Raw genomic sequence first — 26,245 nt, 5'->3', positions numbered from 1 at the left:
CAATAAAATAGAAGTCATTCAAGGCATGTACAAATTTCTTAAGTCATATGATATGCCCAGATTAAATCAGGAAGACATACAAAATTTAAACAGACCAATATTAAATGATGAAATAGAAGATGCCATCAGAAGCTTATCAACCAAGAAAAGCCCAGGCCCAGATCGATACACTGCCAAGTTAAACAAGACCTTTAAAGAAGAAATTCAAAATACCAATATTCTCCTATTTATTTCAGAAAATACAGAAAGAAGCAGCACTTCGAAACTCGTTCAATGAGGCCAATATCACCCTGATCCCAAAACCAGGCAGGGACAAATGAAAGAAAGAAAACTTCAGGCCAATAACTTGAATGAACATAGATGCAAAAATTCTGAATAAAATTCTGCCAAATTAAACACAAAAACATATTTAAAAGGGCGTGCACCAAGATCAAGTGGGGTTTGTCCAGGAATACAGGGTTTGTTCAATATATAGAAATCAATAAAGGTAATTCATGACATCAATAGACTTAAAAATAAGAGTCATATGATCATCTCAAGAGACACAGAAAAGCCATTTGACAAAATACAGCACCCTTTCATGTTCAAAAAATTAGAAAAACTTGAGATAACAGGAACATACCTCAACATCATACTGGCTCTCTACACTAAGCCTCAGGACAACATCATTCTAAAGGGAGAAAAACTAAAGGCATTCCCTCTAAAAACTGGAACAAGACAGGAGTGCTCTCCCTCACCATTTCTATTCAACATATTTCTTGAAACACTGGCCAGAGCAATTAGACAGATGAAAGAAATTAAAGGAATAACTACAGGAAAAGAACTTAAATTAGGACTATTTGCGGACAATACAATTCTATACCTAGAAGACCCCAAAAGCACCACCAGAAACTTCTAGAACTAAAAATGAATTCAGCAAAGCAGCAGGATATAAAATTAACACACATTAAAAACGGCATTTCTGTATATCAGTGACAAAGCCTCAAGAAAGAAATAAGAAAACCTACCCCATTTACAGTAACATCAAAAAAAGAAAACATTAGATACTTGGGAATCAACTTAAGAAAGAGGTGAAAGATCTATACAAGGAAACCTACAGAACCCTAAAGAAAGAAATCAAAGAAGACCTTAGAAGATGGAAAGATCTACCTTATTCTTGCATAGGCAGAATAAATATTATCAAAACGACCACACAACCAAAAGCACTGTACTGATTGAATGCAATTATGAACAAAATCCCAATGACATTTCTCAGAGAAATAGGAAAAGCAATCATGAAATTCATCTGGAAAAATAAGAAGCCCAGAATAGCTAAAGCAATTATAAGCAGGAAGAGCAAAGCAGGTGGTATGACTATACCAGACCTCAAACTATACTACAGAGCAATAGTAACAAAAACAGCATGGTATTGCCACTAAAACAGGCCAGTAGACCAATGGTACAGAATACAGGACACATAGACTAACTCACCAAATTACAATTATCTTATATTAGACAAAGGTGCCAAGAACATGCATTGGAGAAAAGATAGCCTCTTCAACAAATGGTGCTGTGAAAACTGGAAATCCATTTTCAAAAAACTGAAATTAAAACCCCATCTCTCACAATGCACAAAATTAAACTCAAAGTGGAACAAGGACCTACAATTTAAACCAGAGACTCTGCATCTAATAGAAGAAAAATAGGCCATAATCTTCATCACATGGGGCTAGGCCACCCCAACTTCCTTAATAAAATGCCTATAACACAAGAATTGAAACCAAGAATCAACAAATGGGAAGGATTCAAATTAAAAAGTGTCTTCTCAGAAAAAAATCTGAGGTGAACAGAGAGCCTACATCCCGGGAGTAGATTTTTACCCCTCACACACCAGATAGAGAACTAATATCTAGTATATAAAGAACTCAAAATGCTAAGCACCAAAAAACCCAATAATCCAATCAACAAATTAGCCAAGGACCTGAAAAGACATTTCTCAGAAAAGGATGTAGAATCAATCAACAAATATTTAAAAAATTGTTCATCATCTCTTGCAATTAGAGAAATGCAAATGAAAACCACTCTAAGATATCATCTCACTCCAGTCAGAATGGCAGCTATTATGAAGACAAACAACAAGTTTTGGCAAGGATGTGGGGAAAACAGCACACTCATACACTGCTGGTGGGACTGCAAATTGGTGAAAACAACATGGAAAACTGTATAGAGATTCCTTGGAAATCTGGGAATGAAAAAACAATTTTACCCAGCTATTCCTCTTCTCGGACTATTCTCAAAGGACTTGAAAACAGCATACTATAGGGTCATAGCCATGTCAATTCTTATGGCAGCACAATGCAGAATAGCAAACTGTGGAGCCAACCCAGATGCCCTTCAGTGGATGAATGGATAAAAATATGGGGCATATATACACAATGCAATTTTACTCAGCAATAATAAAATCATGGCAATTGCAAGTAAATGGAGAAGTGAACTGAGGCAAACCCAAAAAATAAATGTTGAATGGTTTCTCTGATATAAGGAGGCTGACTATAGTGGGGTAGGAAGGGGGAGCTTAGGAGGAATAGATGAATTCTACATAGGACAGAGGGGTTGGAGGGGAGGGGAAGAGGCAGGGGATTAGCAGTGATTGTAGAATGTGATGACACCATTATCCAAAGTACATATATGAAGACCCAAATTGGTGCCAACATACCTTATATAAAACCAGATATATGAAAAATTGTGATATATATGGGTATTAAGAGTTGTATTGCAGAAAGAAACGAGTACATATATAATGGCATAAATTAGCATGAATATACTTTCTGTACAGGGATATAAAAAATTGAGCTCTATGTGTGTAATAAGAATTGTAATGCATTACACTGTTGTCGGGTATTTAAAAAAATAAATTTTTAAAAAAGAATGGTATTGAAACCCATTGGGGAAACGATAAGCCTACATGGCTATATATCTTAAAAACACAGAGCTGGAAGGGAAGATGCATGAACAACATGAGAAACCAAGAAAGAATGTACCCCAAACAAAGATGCTACATTATTAGAATTCATGGTCAGAATAGCAGAATAAATGGGAGAAAGTACATAATTTTCTGTGAATTAAAGGATGATATTAGAGCAAATACAGGCAGAAAAGGATTATTTTCATAAATACTTACATAAGCAAACACAGAAAGCAGAAGATTCCTTCAATAAGGACATAAAGATTTTGAAAAAAAAACAGAGATCCTTGAAATGAAGGAAACAGTAAACCAAATTAAGAACTCAATAGGAAGCATCTCTAACAGAATAGATCACTTGGAAGACAGAACCTCTGACATGGAAGGCAAAATATATAATCTTGAAAAAATAAAGTTGACCCCAGTGAAGATGGTAAGAAATCATGAGCAGAAGATTCAAGAATTGTGAGATAATATGAAAACACCAAATTTAACAACTATTGGTATAGATGAAGGCATAGAGGTCTAAACTACAGTAATGGAGAATCTATTCAATGAAATAATACCAGAAAAATTTCCAAACAGGTAGAGTGAATTGGGAAATCAAATACAAGGATCATATAGGACACCAAATGAACAAGATCACTACAGGTCTACACCAAAGCACATCATAATGAAAACACCTAGGATACAGGAGGAGCAGAGCATTTCAAAAGCCACAAGAGAAAGGAATCAAATTACATATGGGGAAAACCAATCAGGATCTCTGATTTCTGAACTGAGATGCTGAAATCTACAAGATTCTGCAACAATATAAACCAAGCTCTGAAAGAAATGGATGCCAATCAAGAAGCATACCCAGCAAAATAAATTTTGATTAGCAATTAGATTTTGATTAAGATGTTATTTTATGAGAAAATAAAAACCTTCCATCATACACAAAATTTAAAAAATTTACAATGAGAAACCTGCACTACAGAACATTCTTGGCAAAATATTCCATGAGGAGGAAATGAACAACAATAAAAAATCAGAAAAGGGTAGTATCACTGTAAAGGAAAAAGCTATCAAAGAGAAACTGACTTAGTTAAATACCAAAAATACACAAAAATAACCGGGAATACAAACCTTGTCTCAATAATAACCCTGAAAGTTTAGTTCTAACTCAGCAATCAAAAGACAGGCAGATTGGATAAAAAAGACCAACAATACGCTGCCTCTAAGAGACTCATCTCATAGGAAAAGACACCTACAGAAGAAAGGGGACAGATTAGAAAAAAAATATATCACTCAGGCTGGGGCTGGGACTGGGGCTCAGTGGTAGAGCACTGGCCTAGCACATGTGAGGCCCTGTATTTGATCCTCAGCACCACATAAAACTAAATAATAAAAGTATTGTGTTCATATACAAAAAATAAATATTAAAACACATACTTACACTCACATGGACCTTGGAGGCAAGAAGGGGTTTCCATTCTTATATCACATAATGTGGACTTCAACTGAAAGTTAATCAAAAGGGATAAAGAAGGACACTACATTCTGCTTAAAGGAACCATACACCAACAAGACAGAACAATTATAAATATACACACACCCCCAAAACAATGGAGCATCTATGTTCAAACAGACACTTCTCAAGTTTAACAGCCAAGTAGACCACAATACAATAATTCTGGGTGACTTTAACACACCTCTTTTACCACTGGATTGATCTTCCAAACAATATCCAGACAGAAACTATAGAACTCAATAATACAATCAACAACTTAGATTTAACTGACATACATAGAATATATCATCCTTCAACAGGTGAAGAGACTTTCTGCTCAGCAGCAAATGGATCCTTCTCTAAAATAGACCATATGTCATGCAAAAAGCAACTCTAAGCAATACAGAAAAGTAAAGAAACTACCCTGCATTCTATCAGATCCTAATGGAATGACATTAGAAATCAATAATAAAAATAGAAGTTACTCCAATACCTGGAGACTAAACAATATGCTAGTGAAGGAACAATGGGTTGCAGAAAACATCAAAGAGGAGATTTAAAAATTCTTAGAGGTGAATGAGGACACAGATACAATATATCAAAATCTCTGGGACACTATGAAGGCATTACTAAGAGGAAAGTTTATTGCATGGAGTTCCTTCCTTAAAAAAGGAAAAAGTCAAATAAATGACCTAAAAGTATATTTCAAAGCCATAAGAAAAATAATTAATCAACACCAAAAACAGTAAAGAACAGAAAATAATTAAAATCAGAGGTGAGATCAATGAAATTGGAACAAAAGAAGCAAATAAAAATTGACAAAGTGACTGGTAATGGTACCACCATTTGACCCAGCTATACCACTCCCTGGTCTATACCTAAAGGACTTAAAAACAGCACACTACAGGGACACAGTCACAATGTTTTTAGCAGCACAATTCACAAGAGTTAAACTGTGGAGCCGACATAGATGTCCTTCAGTGGATGAATGGATAAAGAAAACATGGCAGTTGTACACAATGGAATATTACTCAGCATTAAAAGAAAATAAAATCATGGCATTTGCAGGTAAATGGGTGACATTGGGGAAGATAATGCTAAGTTAGCCAAAGCCAAAATAACAAATGCTGAATGTTTTCTCTGATATAAGGAGGCTGACTCATAGTGGGGTAGGGAGGGGGAGCATGGGAGGAAGAGATGAATTCTAGATAGGGCAGTGTGGTGGGAGGAATAGGGAAAGGGATTAGCAAGGATGGTGGAATATAATAGACAACCTTATCCAAAGTACACATATGAACACACAAATTGATATCAACATACTTTATATACAGAGATATGAAAAATTGTGCTGTATATGTGTAATAAGAATTGTAATATATTGTGCTGCCATATATTTTAAATTATTTTTTAAATTTTTCAAAATGAAAAGTTGGCTCTTTGAAAAACAAATACATTTGATAAAACCTTATCCATGCTACCGTAGAGAAGGAGAGAAATACTCCAATTACTAAAAATCCATGATGAAAAAGGAAATATCACCATGAACATTAGAGAAATACAGAAGATAATTAGAAATTATTTTGAAAATTTGTACTGCAATAAAACACAATATATTGAAGTCATCAACAAATGTCTAGAATCATGTGACTTACCCAAACTGAGTAAGTTAAACAGATCATTTTCAAGCAATGAAATAGAAGACACCATCACAAGCCTACCAACCAAAAAAATAAATAAATAAAGCCCAGGACTCAATGGATACAAGACTTCAAAGAAGAACTAACGCCTATACTCCTCAATTTATTCTATGAAATATAAAAAGAGGGAGCACTTCCAAACTCACTCTATAAGGCCAATATCTCCTTCATTCTAAAATCAGACAAACACAGAAAAGAAAGTGTACTTCAGACCAATACCTCTAAGAAGCAGAAGCAAAAATTCTGATTAAAATTCTGGCAAATCAAATACAAAAACATATCAAAAAGATGTTTCATCATGATCAAGTAGGATTCATCCCAGGGATGCAAGGTTGATTCAACATACAGATATCAAAAAATGTAATTCATCACATCAGTAGATTTAAAGATAAGAACCTTATGATCATCTCAACAAATGCAGAAAAAGCATTTGACAAAATACAGCACCCCTTCATGTTCAAAACACTAGAAAATCTAGGGATAACAGGAACTTATGTCAACATTTTAAAGGCTATCTATGCCACACCTCAGTCCAACATCATTCTAAATGGAGAAAAACTGAAGGCATTCCCTCTAACATCAGAAACAAGACAGGGATGCCCTCTCTCACGCCTTCTATTCAATATAGTTCCTGAAACACTGGCCAGAGCAATTAGACAGATGAAAGAAATTAAAAAATAAGTATAGGAAAAGATGAACCTAACCTAGCACTATTTGCTGATGATATGATTCTGTACCTAGAAGACTCAAAAAACTCCACTAGAATACTTCTAGAACTAGAATTCAGCAAAGTAGCAGGATATAAAATCAACACCCGTAAATCAAAGGCATTTCTGTATATCAGGGACAAATCCTCTGAGAGAGAAATGAGCAAAACCACCCCATTCACAATATCCTCAATAAAAAAGGATACTTGGGAATCAACAAGAGGTGAAGGATCTATACAATGAAAACTATGAAACACTAAAGAGAAATCAAAGACCTTAGAAGATGGAAAGATTTAACTTGATCTTGAATAGGCAGAATCAATATTATCAAAATGGCCCTACTACCAAAAGCACTCTACAGATTTAATGCAATTCTGATAAAAATCCCAATGGCATTCCTCATAGAAATAGAAAAGCAATCATGAAATTTATCTGGAAAAATAAGAGACCCAGAAGAGCTAAAGCAATCCTTAGAAGGAAAAGGGAGGCAGGTGGCATTGCTATACCAGACCTTAAACTATAGTACAGAGCCACAGTAACAAAAACAGCATGGTCTGGCATCAAAAAAGGCTGGTAGACCAATAGCCCAGAATAGAGGACACAGAGACAAACCCCAAAACCATAATTATCTTATTTTAGACAAAGGTGCTAAAAATATGCACTGGAAAAAAGAGCACCTTCAACAAATGGTGCTGGGAAAACTGGAAATCCATATGCAGCAAAATAAAATTGAATTCCTCTCTCTCACCATGCATGAAAGTTATCTCAACATGGATCAAGGATCTAGGAATTAAACCAGAGACTCTCCAAAGAGAAGATAAAGTAGGCCTTATCTCCATCATGTGGGCTTAGGCTACAAATTCCTTAATAAGACTCCTATAGCACAGGAATTAAAACCAAGAATCAACACATGGGATGCATTGAAACTAAAGATTTTTATCAAAAGAAAAAAACCAATAGAATAGAGAGCCTACTTTCTGAGAGCAATTTTTTACCCCTCATACATCAGATAGAGCACTAATATCTAGGGTATATAAAGAAATCAAACGTCTTAACACCAAAAAAAAAATAATCCACTCAATAAATGGGTCAAGAACCTGAAAAAAACACTTCTGAGAAGAGGATATACAATCAATCAACAATTATATAAAAAAAATGTTCATCATCTCTAGCAATCAGAGAAATTCAAATTAAAACCACTCCAAGATACCATCTCACTCCAGTCAGAGGGGCAGCTATTATGAAGACAAACAACAATAAGTGTTGGTGAGGATGTGGGGGAAAGGTACACTCATATGCTGCTGGTGGGACTGCAAATTGGTGCAGCCAATTTGGAAATCAGTATAAAGATTCCTTGGAAATCTGGAAATGGAACCACCATTTGACCCAACTATCTCTCTTCTTGGACTATACCAAGAAACAAAAAGAGCACACTTCAGGGACACAGCCAGGTCTATGTTGATAGCAGCACAATTTACAATAGCTAAACTATGGAGTCAACCTAGATGCCCTTCAGTGGATGACTGGATAAAATAAAATGTGGCTTATATACACAATAGAATATTACTCATCATTAAAAAAGAACAAAATCATGGCACTTGCATGTAAATGGATGGAGTTGGAGAAGATAATGCTGAGTTAAGTCAGCCTATCCCCACCCAACAAAAATGCCAAATGTTTTCTCTGATATAAGGAGGCTGAATCATGGTGGGTTAGGGAGGGGGAGCATGGGAGGATTAGATGAATTCTAAATAGGGCAGAGGGGTGGAAGGGAAAGGGAAGGCACAGGGGATTAGCAAGGATGATGGAATGTGATGGACATCTTTATACAAAGTTCATGAAAATTTGAAATATGAAAAATTGTGCTCTATGTGAAATAAGGATTGTAATGCATTCCACTGTTGTCATATATTTAAAAAAATAATAAAAACCATAAAAATGATGATCTAAAAAAAATCTAGAAAAAAGAAAGAGGAAAAAGAAAGAAAGGAAGGAAGACAGGAAGAAAGAAACTGAGATAGGATGCATTTGGTGCTACACACCTGATATATCCAGTGGTCTGGAGGCTGAGGCAGGGGGATCACAATTGTGAAGTTTACCCTAACAACCGAGTGAAACCCTGCCTAAATTTTAAAATAAATAGGCAGTAGTAATTTTAAAAAATTAAGAAAAAAATTAAATTTTTTTAAATAAAAATTTTAAAAGGACTGAGGATAGTGTTCAGTAATAGGGCACCCTGGTTCCAATCCCCAGTTTCACAAAAGGAAAAAAGAATGAAAAAAAGTTCTTTTCAAATTTACAGAAAAAATATTTTTAAATTTTTAAATTTAAAAAATATTTTTAAATTTCATTGTATATATGAAAAGAAAAATTCTATTCCTCAAATGACTCCATTAAAGAGAACAAGGAGAAGTGACAGATTAAAGAAACCAATTGCCTCACCTTTAACCAAACTCTTCTAAGAAAGGAGAACAGAGATTTTGAGAGAAACACAGGCAAGAGCCGTGAACAGCCCCTTCAAATACCAGGTATCTAAATGTCCCTTCATCACAAAGCAATCAACATCTTAAGAAAGGAGGGACTGCACCATAAAGTCACATTGAACACAAATTGAGACAGTGTTGAAGAACATGTGGGTTATCATGAAAGTCCACAGAAACAGATGTGGACCCTACAGCACCTGTCCATATGGGGACACAGCATGCTCCTCCAGAGCCGGGACCCAGGGCCTGGTGACAGAGGATGTCCATTTGGTAATAGATAAATAATAAACTATGGAAAATAACCATTTCTGGCAATCAGCCACATGTTGTTTGCCATATTGCATACAGTTTGACAAATACTAGAACACCATGTCAGTTTTACATAGCTGTCACATAAATGTCACATTTCCCATATAATCATACTTAAATAGTACATCTGCAGAATTTGAAAAAATGCAAATACAGATCAGCACATAACAGACTGAATTACACACCCTGGGTATAGATGATACGACTCCTCATTATAAAGAGGACGGCTTCCCTCAGGTTCATCTATGACAACACCCCATCAAAATTTCACCATGATTTCCTTTTCATTGAAGAAGGGACCAAAGCAAACACTTTGAAAATTCTCCTGGAAGATTACATCCATATGAAATTAGCCAAGAATTCTGAACTCTAAGAGCAAAAGCAGGAGCTATCATTACCAGGCATTAATGCATGTTATAAAATTATCATATTGCAGTAATTTGAGGACTAAAAAAATTACAAAGCAGAAATTTCATAGATGACTGCATATGTATGTAAATGTCATTTTTATTATGAAGTGCATTGAAAAGGCCTAGCTAAATGCCACCGTCTCCAGCAGAGGGTTTGATGTGAATGAACAAGACAACCCAACGTGAAGGGAGGAGTGGGAATTGGAGGCGCAGAGCACTGGTAGGGCTTGGGGGCAGGACATGCGTGGTACTGGATTACACTCCAGCACCCCAAAGAAGCACATATTGAATAGGATTATGTTTCAAAATTATACCAGAATAGGAGGCTCCTGGATTCCCTTCACACATGGATACACCCAATAAACACCTACTTCTGTTTTGAGTCCCTCTTAAATAAAGTTATAATGGACGGAGAGACCTATGCATTGGACCACTCAGAAAATCTCTACCATCCAAAGGGCAGGCAAAGTTGGGGGACACGTGGGCATTAGTCGTGCCTTGAGCCATGTGCCACATAATTCGGACAGAATACCCCCCTCCAGTGGCACCCAGAGTAGAGGAAAACTGATTGGCATCACAAATGGAGCACATGGGACACGAAATGACTTGTAGCTGGAAACAGAATTTGTCTGGTGCTCATAGAAGAAAGAGGTGGATAGACACAAGTATCAGGATGAGAGAAAGGGGGAGATTTTCAATGGCTGTGGAGGGTCATGAGCTTTATCCATGGGACCAGGGCAGAAGGGGAGTGAGGTCAAGGGTCCCAGTTTATCCCTAGAAGGGATTTGCAGCATTATCTGAAAACTGTGGCTGCTAACAGTTGAGCTCCTCCCTAGCCCGTCCCTGAGGGTAGACAGGACAAATGCAGTCCACCCAGCAGCCCAGCCTGAGCCCTCTCCCCCCTACCTCAGTAATAACTCCAGGTCTAGCCAGTTCTTTCTGGAAGGACTATGTCCAGGCACTCAGGGTCCCAACATTTTTCCCATCTCATGGACTCTGTCCTAACCCATGAAGCTTTGTGAGCAATGGCAACTGCACATGTGCATATCTCCCTGGATCACAAAGGAGGGGCGTCACATTGATGTCTGAGTATTCCCTGTGCTACAATCCACACCAGGAGTGCAGCAAAAGGGGTCAAAACCCTGTTTCTTTCTAGAACAGGCTCACACCACCTTCCTGCAGTGAGCACAGGCAGCCTGGCTTCTAACAAATTGCATCAGGAATTCAGTCACCAGCCAAGTAGGAGACCTTCTGCAGCCCAACTCCAGCTGTGGGAAAGGCTCCTATCAAATAGGTAAAGGGACTAGTCCTCCAACGACGTGGGTATGGAGAAAGACACCCCCTCACATTGGGCTAGAATATCAGTTTAGTGCAGCCATTTAAAAAAATAGAATGGAGTTCTTTAAAAGCTAACAACCACTCTGGATGCATTTCCAAAGGAACTTGAACTAGTGTGTTCATAAATGGCTGCATGCCCAATGATATTCGAGTATCCACAGGAGTCAGGACAGGGAACTTCTGAAGTGGCTTCTGGATAAGGAGACTCCTCCCAGCCGCAGGGCAGTCACCTGCTCCCCTGAGAAACTTCTTTCCCTAAATGCACCTGCTCATAGGCCCACATGTGGCTCATATGTACCAGACGCTCAGGAGACTCAGATGAGCCAGGTGTGGGATCCCTGTGTCAGGCAGAGCCAAACCAAGACCAGAAAAATATCACAGAGGGCATGAGACCCCTAGGAAATGCAGTCCACAGGGACTTGCTGCAATCAGTTCATAGGACCAGGATAATACATTAATAGTCATGAAATATTCAGCTTAAAAATAGTGTTAAATACCATGGGTCAGTTTTACACGGATGCCATATGCAGGTGGTGTTATGTGTAACTCTGATGCACTAATAAACAATCCAGCATGCTTTACTCTTAATGGAAGCACCCAATCCTAAAATTCATCCACAAAGTTAAATATATGTAAACTTAACCAAGAAACTTTTGAAGTATAAGAGCAAAAAATTATAAGAGAAAAAAATAATAAGAAGTTATTACCTAACGCGTGCATTGTAAAGCTGTTCTGTTACAATTGTCATCAAGGAATCAGGACGTCAACAGAGTCCACCCACGAAACCACGTGGTTGTAAAAATCATGCACTTAATTGCAACGGAAAAGTCATTATCAATCCAACCCTAAGCAGGCCAATCTCAGCAACTTAGCTAGACCAGCGGGCAGAATAAACACTAAAAACTACCAGGGAGAGAGCTCAGTGGTAAAGCACCCTTCTGTTAACTACCAAAACACAACAACCACCAAAAGAAATAATAATAATAAATAAATAAACTCCACAAAACTACCTTAGGAATAGGCAAGGTCCCTGTTCACCGCAGCTTCCCTCCTGCAGGAAAATGGTGTTTGGAAATTTGATTTTTTTGGGGGGGAGGGGGGTGCCGGGCATTGAACTCAGGGGCACTCCACCACTGAGCCCCATCCCCAGCCCTATTTTGCATTTGATTTCGAGGCAGGGTCTCCCTGAGTCTCTAAGTGCCTCACCCACTTGTGGAGGCTGGCCTTGACCTCTCAATCCTCCTGCATCAGCCCCCACCCTCAGCCGCTGGGAATGACAGGTGTGCACCATTGTCTGGCTTGGAATTGGATTCTTCTAGTGCTGCCAACTGTCAATCACCACAGCCCGGGAAGACGCCAGGCTGCCTCCCTCACCTGCCAGAGAGATAGGACTTGAGCAGGGGCTGAGGCTGCCCCAGGGGATGGGGAGGCTGCCAGGAGTCTCCGCCACCGACACGCTCTCCACCCGGCTGGCCAGGGGGACAGAGTGGTACTGTCCCCAATGGGCTCAGGCCTGTGGTTTCAGAGAGCCCCCGGAGTCAGGGTCAGCCAACTCGGGTTCCCCACACAGCCAGTCCAGCCAGATGGACTCCCTGTTCCGCCTCCCTCCTGAGCCTCCCTGTCCAGGCAACAGGTGCCACTGCACACTCACCATCTCCTGGTGCCCAGCAGCCAAGCCTGCCCTGGGGAGCTTCGACCCCTGCATGGAAGGGCCACCTGGGATCCTGGGCACTAGTGAAGCCGGAGTCCAACTGCAGGAATCTGAGTGGAACCGCAGACAGCGGAGAAATAAATCCCATTCCGAGCGCGGAGGCCCGCCCCCTGCTGCTGGCTACGCTCAGGATTGGACAGCGCTCAGCACGGGGGCTTCTGATTGGACAGAGAATCAGTCAGTCCCCGCTGTTCCAAGTCTGAGCACAGGGAGCTTTTTTTTTGAGTGACAGGGGTGTGAAATCCGCTCCAGGAAAGGAGGAAACAAGAATGGCAGGGTTTGGGTGCAACTTTTTTCTTTTCCTTTTGAGGTCTCAGCATTGGGTCAGGGTTAGAGTGACCAGAATTCTAAGTTCTGTTGGGTTTTGATGTTAGGAAATTGAAGTCAATTCTTGAAAGTTTCATCACCTGGGCCTCCTCCTATAATAAGACCACCCAGAGCGTCTTCGAAGGGCTGACTTGTCCTCTGTTCATCTGTGCAAAATTCTCCAAGCAGAACTGGCCTTTCGCCCCATAGTAGAGGCTCACGGGGACCTGACAGGCACCCTGGAGGAGTCTACCACCCAGTTGGCAGCCTGAACATCAAGCTGATGTTCCTCCAGTTGAGTTGAATCTATTGGAGCCCACATTGAGGCTGGAGGCAGAGTAAGGAGATCAGCACAGAAGAGAACCCAGAGTGCAGACCTGGGTAAACCGCAGCTGCACCAGGGCTCCCTTGCTCTCTGGCTACTGGGGGTTGAATTCAGAGGCCTCAACCTCTGAGCCCCTTCCCCAGCCCTAGTTTGAATTTTATTTAGACACAGAGTCTCACTGAGTTGCTTAACACTTTGCTTTTGCTGAGGCTGCGGTGGCCACAGGATAACAGCCTTGCACAGATAAAGGACACCCTGGTTCCTGACAGTCCCCTGGATCCCAGGCAATGGGATCCTGCCTCCTCCTAAAACCAAAGACCCCCTGCCCAGGTGCGCATCCTTAGTATCAGCTGAAGACTCTGCACTTGACAAGAAAAAAGAAACAACAAAAAAGGCAGACCCTTCCTGCTTGTCTTGATGCAAACAAAGCTTATGTGTTTCCAAAGAGAGCTCTGGTCTTGTCCCCCCAATTCAGTGGTGCAAAAAGTCACATAATACAGAGAAGACTTCTCCTTAAGAGGGGCTCAAGGGTCTCTCTCTTTAAGAAATAACAATTTGCGTTTGACTGGGAGTCCAGGAAAGGCAACTCCAGGTTTTCCTAATTTGGTAAATAACTCCATAGACTCCAATGCACCCTGCTCCTCTCTGCCTTTGTTAACTGTAGAGGCCTCGAGGTTACCTGCCCCCTGGAACCCCTGCACCTGCAGATGAATAAGGGGGGTCCTATCTTCTCCATGAAGTGCCCTGAACCTCCACCTTCCCACAGGCTCCAACACCTTTGGCAGCATCCAATGAGGGAGCGGTTTAGAACATTCTGGAATGTACCTAAATACATTTCCTTATCCGGCTATTATTCTATCAAGTTGGACCCATGATCCTTTTAAGTACTTTTTATCTTTTTCTGTTTTATTCATTCTTTTTAGTTATACATGACCATAGAGTTTATTTTGGTAAAATTATCCAAACATAAAATATACTTTATTCTCCTTAGGACCCCATTCGTGTGGGTGGCATGATAGGTGGATTCACTTAGGTATTTTCATAGATTTAAATAGGAAGATTATGGTGGACTCATGCTACTGTCTTTCCTGTTCTTATCTCCCCTCCCTTCCTGCTGTGCCCCTTTGTCTAATTTACTGAACTTCTCTTTGTGCCGCCCACCTTCCTTGTGATGCAGATAACATATACCAGGGTAAACATGTGACCTTTGGTTTTGGGGGGATTGCCTTATTTTACTTTAGCATGATAATCTCCAGGTCCATTCATTTACTGGCCAGTGTTATGAAGTCATCATTTTTTAACGCTGAGTAATATTCCACCATGTATACATACCACGATTTCTTTATCTATTCATCTGTTCATGGGCATTTAGGCTGGTTCTGTAGCTTAGCTATTGTGAGTTGTGCTATCATGAACATTGATGTGGCTCTGTCCCTGTAGTATGCTGATTTTTAGTCCTCTGGATATATTCTGAGGAGTGGGATAACTGAGTCAAATGGTGGTTCCAGTCCTAGTTTCTTGAGGAATCTCCATCCTGCTTTCCAGAGGGGTTGCACCAATGTGCAGTGCCTCCAACAAGGTGTGAGCATTTCCTGTCCCAAACATCCTCACAGATTTATTCTTACTGTATTCTTGATAATTGCTATTGTAACTGGAGAGAAAGAGAAGCTCAGTGCAGTTTTAATTTGCATTTCCCTGATTGCTAGATATGTTGCCTTTTCAGTATTTATTTTTTAAAATATTTATTTTCTATTCAAGTCGGACCCAATTTCTTTATTCTATCCATTTTCTTTTTCTGTGGTGTTGAAGATGAAACCCAGGGACTCGCACGTGCTAGGCAAGCACTCTACAGCCGAGCCTCAGCCCCAGCCCTCATTTTCAGTATTTCTTACATTTGCTTCTCAGTAACAGGAACCCAGGTATTTGGGGGACCAGTTTTGCTGCATTTATGAAATGGGAACATTTCTCTTGAAGGAAAACTGAGAAGGTCAAGCCACATGCCCAGGATTTTAGGGATGAGCAGTACACAGTTGTCTTGCCCAGGATGAGGAGAAGATTATGTGGCTGAGAAGAACCCCTTCTTCCCCAATGAGGGAAATGATTCATTATCATTGCTGTTACTTTTCTTCACCAAAATGTGAAATTTTCCTAAACTACCGGTTCCACTAAATTTAGGCCCCTGGATGGAGCTCAGATTTGTCTTGAGAGGCAAGGAAAAGGGAATAACCAACCCAGTGGTTCCAATAACCAACAAGCTAGACCTTGGTCTCCTTGGAGACAAAACACTAGGTTTTACCCACTACTTAACAATCCAACAGCACCCAGCACCCAATTAATGGGGGATGGAGAATTGGATCAGTGGGTGTGGGGGTCTGTGGGTGGCCAGCTGCAGGAGCTTGCCTCTGGGTGCATTCCTTGCATCTGGGAGGTTTTTCAACACCAAAGAGATAAACAAAGTGGTGAGAACACTGGCAAAACCCTCTGCAATATTCTAGCCAGAAAAATTCATAAGCACTTTAAAAGCATCTTAATGTTTACGCTCAGTCAAATGTGCCTCAATCCGAATGAAAACATTTGAAAAGAGTTGTCAACATGAAAAGTTTCTGAAATCTGCTGGTTTGTGGATCACTGCAAATCCATATGAGTCCATGGCTAAATACATAAGTAAAAATAGAAATCTAATAATGAGCATTTTCTTAAAACTTCTCTCCTGAAAACACTGCCCTATGTGCTTTGATAACTAAATGACCATTTAATCATTCCTCTAGCAACACTTGAGGTCCATAAAGATCTGTGGAACACGTCTGGTTGGGGCAGAAATGTTGAGACACCAAAAAGAAAGTTTAACTGAACCTCAAAGGAAAAGATTCATAAATCACCAGAATGCAGGAATGCCCACAAAATATTTGAAATTAAAAACAAGGGACTGGGGTTGGGGCTCAGTGACAGAGCACCTGCCTAGCACCTGTGAGGCACTGGGTTCAATCCTCAGCACCACATTAAATAGAAATATGTAAAATAAAGGTATCCTGTCCAACTAAAAACTATTTTTAAAAATAAAGATGAGATTTATGAAAAAGCAACTCCCTGCAATGCAGCATTTCTCCTAGACCAGCTTCCTGGACCCCCAAATAGGAGCATGATGTGAGCAAGCTTAGAAAAATGGGGGAGAAAGTACAGAACTCTGCTCTGGCCCCATCTCTAGTCCAGCCTCACTTAAATGTCCCTCTCCAAATAGCAACACCTCAGACCACGTACTTGCTGTCTCTCTCTTTAGGGCTTTCTCACATTTTTTTCCTTTCTTTCTTCTTGTGGTGCTGGGGATTGAACCTGGGACCTTGTGCATGCAGGGCAGGCACACTACCGACCTCACTGAATCCCCGGCTCCTCACGTTCTTTTCTGAATGTGGATCTGCTTTTCTAAATAGGTGTATCCATGCACCTGACAAATCAAGTTCTATTCTGCCATGAAAACCAAGGAACCTACTTTTTCTTAGCTGATGTCTATTTCTCTCCCTGGAATCCCTTCCCATCACATAACCTCTCACAGCCAGAGTCAGACTTGACCTTTGGAATTGTGTGGGGTTTTTATTGTTTGGGGTCTGATATCACATACATCACTGGAGGGAGATAAGCAGCAGCTATGCATTTGTTTAATAAGCAAAGGACAAGGTTTGGTAGCACATGTCTGTAAGGCCAGGCATTTAGGAGGCTGCTGCAGGAGGATGTCAAGTCTGAGGCCACAGTTGGCCTGTGAGCCAGACCCTGCCTCAGAATATAATATTCAAAGTTCTGATATTGGGTGAGTCTTCATGAACAATGAAGGGTCAGAATTCCTGTTTCCACAGTCTCCCCTTAGGATGCTGTGTGTAGGTGTGTGACTGTTACCTTCCAATAGGACCTAGAGCTGTTGCTGATGCCCCCCTGTATTAATAAATAGATCAAATGAAGTGAGTAAATAACAAAAGCAATAAAAGAGTTTTTTCTTTTATTGCTTTAGTTATTTACTCACTTCATTTGATCTATTTATTAATACAACCAGTTGTAGCTGGTTGTGATCCCAGGGATATGGAGGTTAGGTTGTGTTTCTTGGCTCTTGTGTTCTTGCAAGAGTGGATTTTAGATACTACATAAAATGTAATAAAAGTAGAGCAAAGCTCATTGGCCCAGAAATCACTATCAGGAAATGGGGAGGAAAACAGTGAGTCTTCTCTGACATCTCTAGGCCTCACACCCCTTTGATCCTGAAGTTTATGGGAGATGCTGTGGGTGATTCCAGAGGTGTGCCCATGGACCAATTCCTACTCTTAACTGGCAGTAGGAGGACACTGTGTTTGTAGGTTCCTACTCCACATGGTCTTGTCCAGAGACACCAAAGCAAAACCCAAGTGTGTGTGTGTGTGTGTGTGTGTGTGTGTGTGTGTGTGTGTGTGTGTGCGCGCGCGCGCGCCTTGGTGAATTTTAGTATAATAAAAATTTTATTATGGCAGCTATTACGAAGCCAAACATCAACAAGTGTTGGCGAGGATTTGGGGAAAATGGTACACTTATACACTGCTGGTGAGACTGGAAATTGGTGCAGCCAATATGGAAAGCAGTATGGAGATTCCTTGGAAATATGGGAATGGAACCACAATTTGACCCAGATATCCTGTGCAGCCAACCTAGAGGCCCTTCAGTGGATGAATGGATAAAAAAGTATGCATTATTTATACACAATGGAATTTTATTCAGCAATAAAAGAATAAAATCATGTGTGTGTGTGGTGGAGATTATGGTCTTGTTCTCTTGGTTTCTGCCTTTTAGGGAATAGAGTTTTTCTGAGATTCTCACCAGTATCTTTGCCTTTGTCAAAGGGGTATTGCAACTTACTTGTGTTTCTTGCTGTCTAACTTTTGTGGTTTTCCAATATGAGGTATGAGGTAGAAGTGGATTTTAAGTGGATATTTTTAATGTAGGAGTTCACTAAGTACTATTAGAAGCAACAGATGAGCTCAGAACATTAACAAAATTTAATATCATCAGTTATTTATGGGCATAAGAAAATAAGTAGCAAACATAAAATTAAAGACAGTTCTAATGACCATAATATCAAAAGCAAAATACTTGGGAATTTTTCAAGAAATGTGAACACTTGAACATTTAACATGGCTTGTTTTTAGAAAATATACCATTATCCCTAAGCCACCTTCTTTTCTGTGGTGACCTTAACTCATAGAAAAAAGATAGGAATTAAAACTTTCCGCTGTGATCCTGAGGACAGGACTTAGGTATGGTCTACCAGTGAGCTCTATCATCATCCCATTCTTATTTTTCTTTGAGATATGGTCTTGCCAAGTTAGTGAGGCTAGACTCAAAGTTGTGACACTCAAGGCATGACTTCCAGGGCAGCTGGGGTTACATGCACGTGCCATCACAACCCTGGGAGGGATTAGCCTTTTTTGTTTTCTTTAGTTGTAGTGGACCCAGTAACTTATTTTATATATTTATTTTTATGTGGTGCTGAGGATTGAACCCAGTGCCTCACATGTGCTATGCAGCTGCTCTCACGCTCAGCCCCAACCCCAGGGATTAAATTCTTGACTTTCATATTACAGGTTGGCTCAGGATAATATCTAGGTTTGCAAACGTGAATAATGTCCCCATTTTGTGAGTAGAAGGTAGAGGCCAAATGAGAGAAAATGTCTATCCTTATCCTTGGAAGAGGAACATCAACTGTGGATTCACCTCCAACTTAGTATTTGAGGATTTCCCAGATATTAAATATATAAGCAAAAGAGACATGAGGTCAAGGCTCTGAGGAAGGGGGACTATGTATTTCCAATTGTGAGGCATCAGACTGAGAAAAACAATGCTAAGGTAGCAGGGTATGGAGAATAGTGTCCCTCACATTTAACTGTAGGATCCCAGAATATATAGAAGAAAACAAACCATTTACTGGGTACGTTTTAAAAAGATGATCATTGGTAGGACTTGGTCAGAAGCCATCATTATCACACCCCACCCACACACCCACACACATTACTTACCTTTTACCTCTTCCCCACTTTAGCAGTCAAGTCAACATCCACTCCTCAAGGTGCATCCTTGCATGAAGAGAAAGGAATGAGCCACAGTGCCCTGGGGATCCCAATGGGCACATCTTTGCCTAGCTTATGGCAGAAACTAGCAAAGGAATGGCAGAGTTCAGGAACATCTCTGTCTCCTTTCTCTCACAAACAAATAACTAGAGATTTCAATTATAAATTGATGGATGAAGTGAACTTCGGAGTATTGGGACAAATATTTGCATCACTGAAAATGTAAATGTTCAGCAGCCTAATGTCTTATTTCTTTTTTATCTTTGTTTTTGTTTTTTAATGCTTTGGATTGAGCCCAGGGGAACTCAACCTCTCAGCAACATTCCTGATCTTTCTTTGTAATTTAGTTAGAGACAGGGTTTCACTGAATTGCTTAGTCCTTTCCTAATTGTTGATGCTGGCTTTGTATCAGCCTCCAGAGACACTGGGATTACAGTCATGCACCACCACACCTGGCTAAGGTTTTATTTCATTATATGCAGAAGAGCAGTTTTTCGTGTAATATAACCTACTGAATGCTCTGAAAATATTGCACTTTGTGAAAGATTCAAAGAGACAGCTTATTAACTTTATATTAACAAACTTAAAGAATATGATTTTTCTTATGCCTTTTCTTTTTTTCATGATATAATCAGGCTAGGACATAGTTTTCTAGTTTCTTTATTCTTTTTATTTGGGGGGGGGGATGTATACTAGGGATCGGTCCCAGTATCACTCAACCACAAAGCCACTGCCCCAGTCATGTTTAACTTTTTTTTTTTAGAAACAGGGTCTCACTGACTTGTATACGTCCCTATTTATTTTCTGAGTCTGTCTTTGAACTCGTGGATTTCCTGCCTCAGCCTCCCAAGCCATTGGGATTGCAGGGATGTGCCCCCACTCCCAGTTTCTTCATTCTTTTGTAGTTGTTGCTTTCTTTTGTTACATAAATTCAAGTTGAATAACAGTATGTTTAACAATACAGACATAGAGAAAAGCCAGTGATGTAGGTAAGCAATTGAACATATCCACCAGAAAGTACATTATATATTCACCATGGTGTATTACTCAGCCATCAATACAAATTCCTCTAACGGTCAGCAAAATAGATGAAATTGGATGATGTCATGCTAAGTGAAGAAATACACAATAGTGTCACAGCTCATATGTTAATATAATATCATGTGCAAGTACAATAGTGATTAGTATGGCTGAGGAGTGTGTGGGGGCATCAAGGGCAGAAGAGGATGTTTGGATATTATGAATACATGTATATGCATATATATAAACATCACACTGAATCCCATTAGTATGTGCAATTGCTATGTGATGATAAAACCCATCATCTCTCATAATTATCCATTTTGCACTAAGAACACAATCCTGCTGTCTTTTGGAATTTCCACTATATGATGCAATATTATTGGTGATGCTCCCTGATAACAACCAGGCTCTCCCTACACATCCATTCTATTTTCTTCCAGGCTCTGAACATAGAGTATACAATGTATTTCTGCATCTGGATCATCTCACTTAGCCTAAAGTCCTCCAGCTTGTCTGTGTTATTGGAGAATATTCTTTTGTTTCTGGGGCTTGGACCCAGGGTTGCCTTACCAGTGACAGAGATCCACCATCATTTTCTTTTTCAGTTTTAAGGCAGAATGTTACCGAACTACTAAGGCTGGCCTTCACATTTTGGCATCACTGTCATATACACCATCCTTATTTTAAAGTTGAGTGATAAGTGAGGTGTGGAGGCACACTTCTTTTGTCATGCTAGGAGCTCGATAGGCTGAGGGAGGAGAATCATGATCTTGGAGCCAGCTTCACATCTTGGTGCCACCCATTGCACCTTAAAAGTCCTTGTCTCAAAATAATTTTTTAAAAACTGAAAAGGTTATATATGCATGTTGATACATTTTTGTGTAAACACAATGATAAATCTCTCTTTCGCTATTATCTGTAATGTACCATAGGTTCTTCTTCCCGAGTTACTCTTTGGAAATTTAGGTTGTGATAGTATTGCAGTTAACTTGGGAGGGTAGATATTCCTAAAGATGGATTTTATTTCCTTCAATTGTTGAAGTGGTTAATGTCAGCTGTCCATTTGAGTGGATTGAGATACCCAGAGAATTGGTGTGGACTATCTCTGCAGGTGTCTATGAGTGTGCTTCCAGAAGGCTGAGTCAGAAAGCCTGGGGAATGCCTGTAATGAACATATATATTGGTGTTCAATAGGTTTGATTTTAAAAAAGCAAGAGAAGCAGTCACTCATTTATGCTCCAAGCTTCTTAAAGTTCCCTTTGGGGACTTGCACCATTGGCTCTACCTGGGTCTTTTAAAAATTTTTATTTCTTTTAATTAGTTATCCATGACAGTAGAATGCATTTATATACTTTGATATATCATACATAGATGGGATATAATTTCTCATTTTTCTGAGTGTACATATTGTAGAATCACATGGTTCACACAGTCACATACATACATAAAGCAATCATGTCTGTTTCATTCTCTTTCTTATCCCCACATCCCCTGCCTTCCCCTCCTTTCACTTTCCTCTACCTAATGTAAGTTAATGCAATCCTTTTTTTCTTTTGCATTACAATTTTAATACACATATATACCACAATTATTGTATCTTTTTTTATGCAACGCATGTTGACACACAATTCAAGTCTTCATACATGTATTTTGAATGTATGACACATTCTACCAACCTTGCTAATTTCTGTCCCCCTCCCTTTTCCTCCCACCCCTCTGCCCTATCTAGGATTCATCTATTCCTCCTATGCTCCCCCTGCATACTCCACTGTAAGTCAACCCCCTTATGTCAAGGAAATATTCAGCATTTCTTTTTAGAGGGCAGTCATTGGTAGCTTCACTTATCATTATCTTCTCCAACTTTATCCATTTACATGCAAATGCCATGATTTTATCCTTTTATTGCTGAGTAAAATTCCATTGTGTATATATGCCACATTTTTTTATCCATTCATCCACTGAAGGGCATCTATGTTGGCTCCATAGTTTAGCTATTGTGAGTTATGGTGCCATAAACATTGATGTGGCTGTGTCCTTGTAGTATGATGTTTTTAAACCTTTGTCCTTAGACTGAGGAGAGGGATAGGTGGGTCAAATGGAGTTTCCATTCCCATATTTCCAAGGAATCTCCATTCTACATTCCAAATTGGCTGCACCTATTTGCAGTCCCACCAGAAGTGTATGAGTGTATCTTTTCTCCACATCCTCACCAACACTTATTGTTTTTTGTCTTCATAATAGCTGCCATTCTGACTGGAGTGAGATGATATCTTAGAGTAGTTTTGATTTGCATTTCTCTGATTCCTAGAGATGATGAGCATTTTTCATATATTTTTTGATTGTATATCCATCCTCTCCTGAAAAATATCTGTTCAGGTCCTTAGCCCACTTGTTGATCAGGTTATTTGTTTATTCATCTACCATGATCACATAAATCCTCTATCCTGGACCACAGCTGCTTCATTTGCTTCCTCATATTGTGAAGCTTCCAGCTTCTTGGACTGAGCTGTTACCAGTTTCCCAGTGTTGCCATCCTGTAGGCAAACACTTGGTGACTATTACTCCCATGATTTTGTGAGTAAATATAATAAGCTCCCTTCTGTATACACATGTACATTTTTGTGTATTCTATTTTTATGAAGAATCCTAAATATACAGGCATATTCTCAATGTCTGGGTCATATTGCATCTCTAGTTATAATTTTTTGAAAACCCCCCTTATAGTTTTTTAAATGTCTATTAAAATTTATGTTCCTGGCAAGGATTCCAAGTGTTTCCTTTTCTGCATATCCTTTGCAGTATGTGTTACCTACCAACATTTTGAGGATTGAGCCCACAAGTGTGTGGTTATAGCTGATTGTGATATAACCTGAAAGCATAAAAATTCCAGAAGAAAATGAGAAATTTTTTTGCCATTGGTGTTGGTAATGGGTTTATATAGAATATGCAGAGACTGTGCAAGGAAAAATGGCTGACACTATATAAAGCTAAAAATGCTTCTATACAGCAAAGAAATCAATCAATGAAATGTAAAAGTAGACTTGGTTAAAGAAAACCGGTTCTAGCTCCATGTCTGAAAAAGCTCAACATCCAAAATATAAGAAACTTACACAACTCACCAAAATTTAATATAAACCCCTCATAAACTAATTTAAATATGGTAAAATACTTGGATTCTGCCCTAATAATTAAAAAAGTGTGTAAAGACATATGAAAGTTACTCAAGATCACGTATTAGGCTACATAAAATGATAATATAGCTTTTCTGCTTTATTTGTCTCACAGGATTATGGGTGCACACTCTCCATCCTTCACGGGGCATCTTGAGATCCATTAGCAAAATGCCAGGTTCTCATTTTCCCACATTATGCTTCCTCATTATTCCATCTTAATTGCCAAGAAAATCTCAAGCCTGGAAAACAAAAAAAAAATAGAGATAAATTGCTAGATAATCATCAACTTTGAAAATTACTTCAGAAATCAATAAATACATTAGTAGACCCAGATGTGAAGAAATATAAAATAGTCCTACAAATCAACATTTAACTTTACAACTTCTCAAAAAATACTTGCACTTATGCTGATATGGGAGCACATGCCACTAGTCTTCACTACCTGGAGGCCACAGCAGGAGAAGGATTTAGGCTAAGGAATTTGAGACTAACCTGGCAAAAACCCAGCTCTAAAAATTGACTCACCAAAAAACCAAACAGTAATCACATTTTTAAAAAAGGAGCCTTCACGGGTTATTTCTATGAAACATGTAATAAGGATCAGTAACAATAATTCATGATCACGTCTAAATGTAGAAGAAGAAAATTGACTAATTCTTTCTGTAAGGCCAGAAATATCAGCTAACACAGCATAAGAATGGAAATTGCAGACCATCTTTTTATAGATGTTGACGCAGATTTTCAAAACCCCTAGCAAACTGAGAACAACCACAAAAAGAATGATTGGACTTCATGACCAAGAGGGACATTGTCATATGGCAAGTTTCCAAAAATCATTTTGATAGAGCAAACCTTCTGGCAAATCACTTATCAAATTACTGTAAAACTTATGGCCAATTATGACCAGAAAAAATTCTTTTTCAATCCACTAAAGGGCAGCTATGAACTGTTTTCATATTTAAAGTTGTTAACTGAAGTGTTTCACAATTTAGTTTTAGAAAAAGATAAAAATGTTTGCTTTGGTGGCTTCTAAATATCGTTTGAGAATATTAAACAGGATTTTCATCAAAAATCAAATAGCATATGCAGATGATACTATTATTTTTATAATGTCTCTAAGCAATTTCCATAAACGAATGAAACATAAGAATAAGTTCAATAATGTCATGGTCAACATTAAATTATTTAAATTATGTACAGTAGCAATGAGCAGTGTTAAAATCACAAATATAGGAAAATAATCTAAACGAAAGTATTAAAAGAATTGTTCACTGCAAAGTAAAATGTAAAGGTGAAAATAAAATGCAAATTAGATCATGGAAACAAAATGGGAAAACTGTTAATATTCAATGATTAAAAGTTTGATTTGGGGTTTTAAGGGTTGATAGTCTTTCTCCAGACTAGTGCATGGGGTGGAGCCGGACTTCCTCCTCCCTCTGGCCTGGCATGGTGCCGAGCTTCCTCCTCCTGTCTGATATATATTCTATATATGTCAATTAAGTTATTACTTGTGTTATTGAGCTCTATAGTTTCTTTATTCAACTTTTGCTTGGAAGATCTATCCAGTGGTGAGAGAGGTGTGTTAAAGTCACCCCAGATCATGTTGTGGTCAATTTGACTCTTGAACTTGAGAAGAGTTTGTTTGAACATAGGTGCGCCATTGTTTGGGGCATATATATTTATGATTGTTATGTCTTGTTGGTGTATGGTTCCCTTGAGCAGCATGAGATGTTCTTCTTTATCTATTTTGATTAACTTTGGCTTGAAGTCTACTTTATTTAATATAAGTATGGAGACCCCTGCTTGCTTTCAAAGCTCATGTGAGTGGTATGTGTTTTCCCAATATTTCACCTTCAGTCTGTCTTTTCCAGAGTCTCCTGGAGGCAGAATATGGTTGGATTTCTTTAATCCAGGCTACTAGCCTATGTCTTTTGATTGGTGTGTTTAAGCCACTAACATTTAAGGCTATTATTGAGTCATTATTTGTATTTCTAGACATCTTTGTTCATTTTTACTACTTGAAGTGTTAATTATTTTTTAATTTTTAATACGTATCTTCATTTAGAATCCAGCATTTTAATTGAACATGTGTAGTGATCAAATCTGTGCAACTTCTACCTATTAAAATATCATTTTGATGTTTGAAACATGTGAACATGTTTTAGAATGTCCACAGTCTAATATTTACTTATACAGTTCAAACTATGGGCTATAAAACCTAAGAGTTACTTTTCCCTCTTAACTGCTTTT

Source organism: Ictidomys tridecemlineatus, chromosome 16 (genome assembly GCF_052094955.1).
Source record: "Ictidomys tridecemlineatus isolate mIctTri1 chromosome 16, mIctTri1.hap1, whole genome shotgun sequence".
In the NCBI taxonomy this organism is placed as follows: domain Eukaryota; kingdom Metazoa; phylum Chordata; class Mammalia; order Rodentia; family Sciuridae; genus Ictidomys; species Ictidomys tridecemlineatus.
This window is presented reverse-complemented; position numbering follows the sequence as displayed.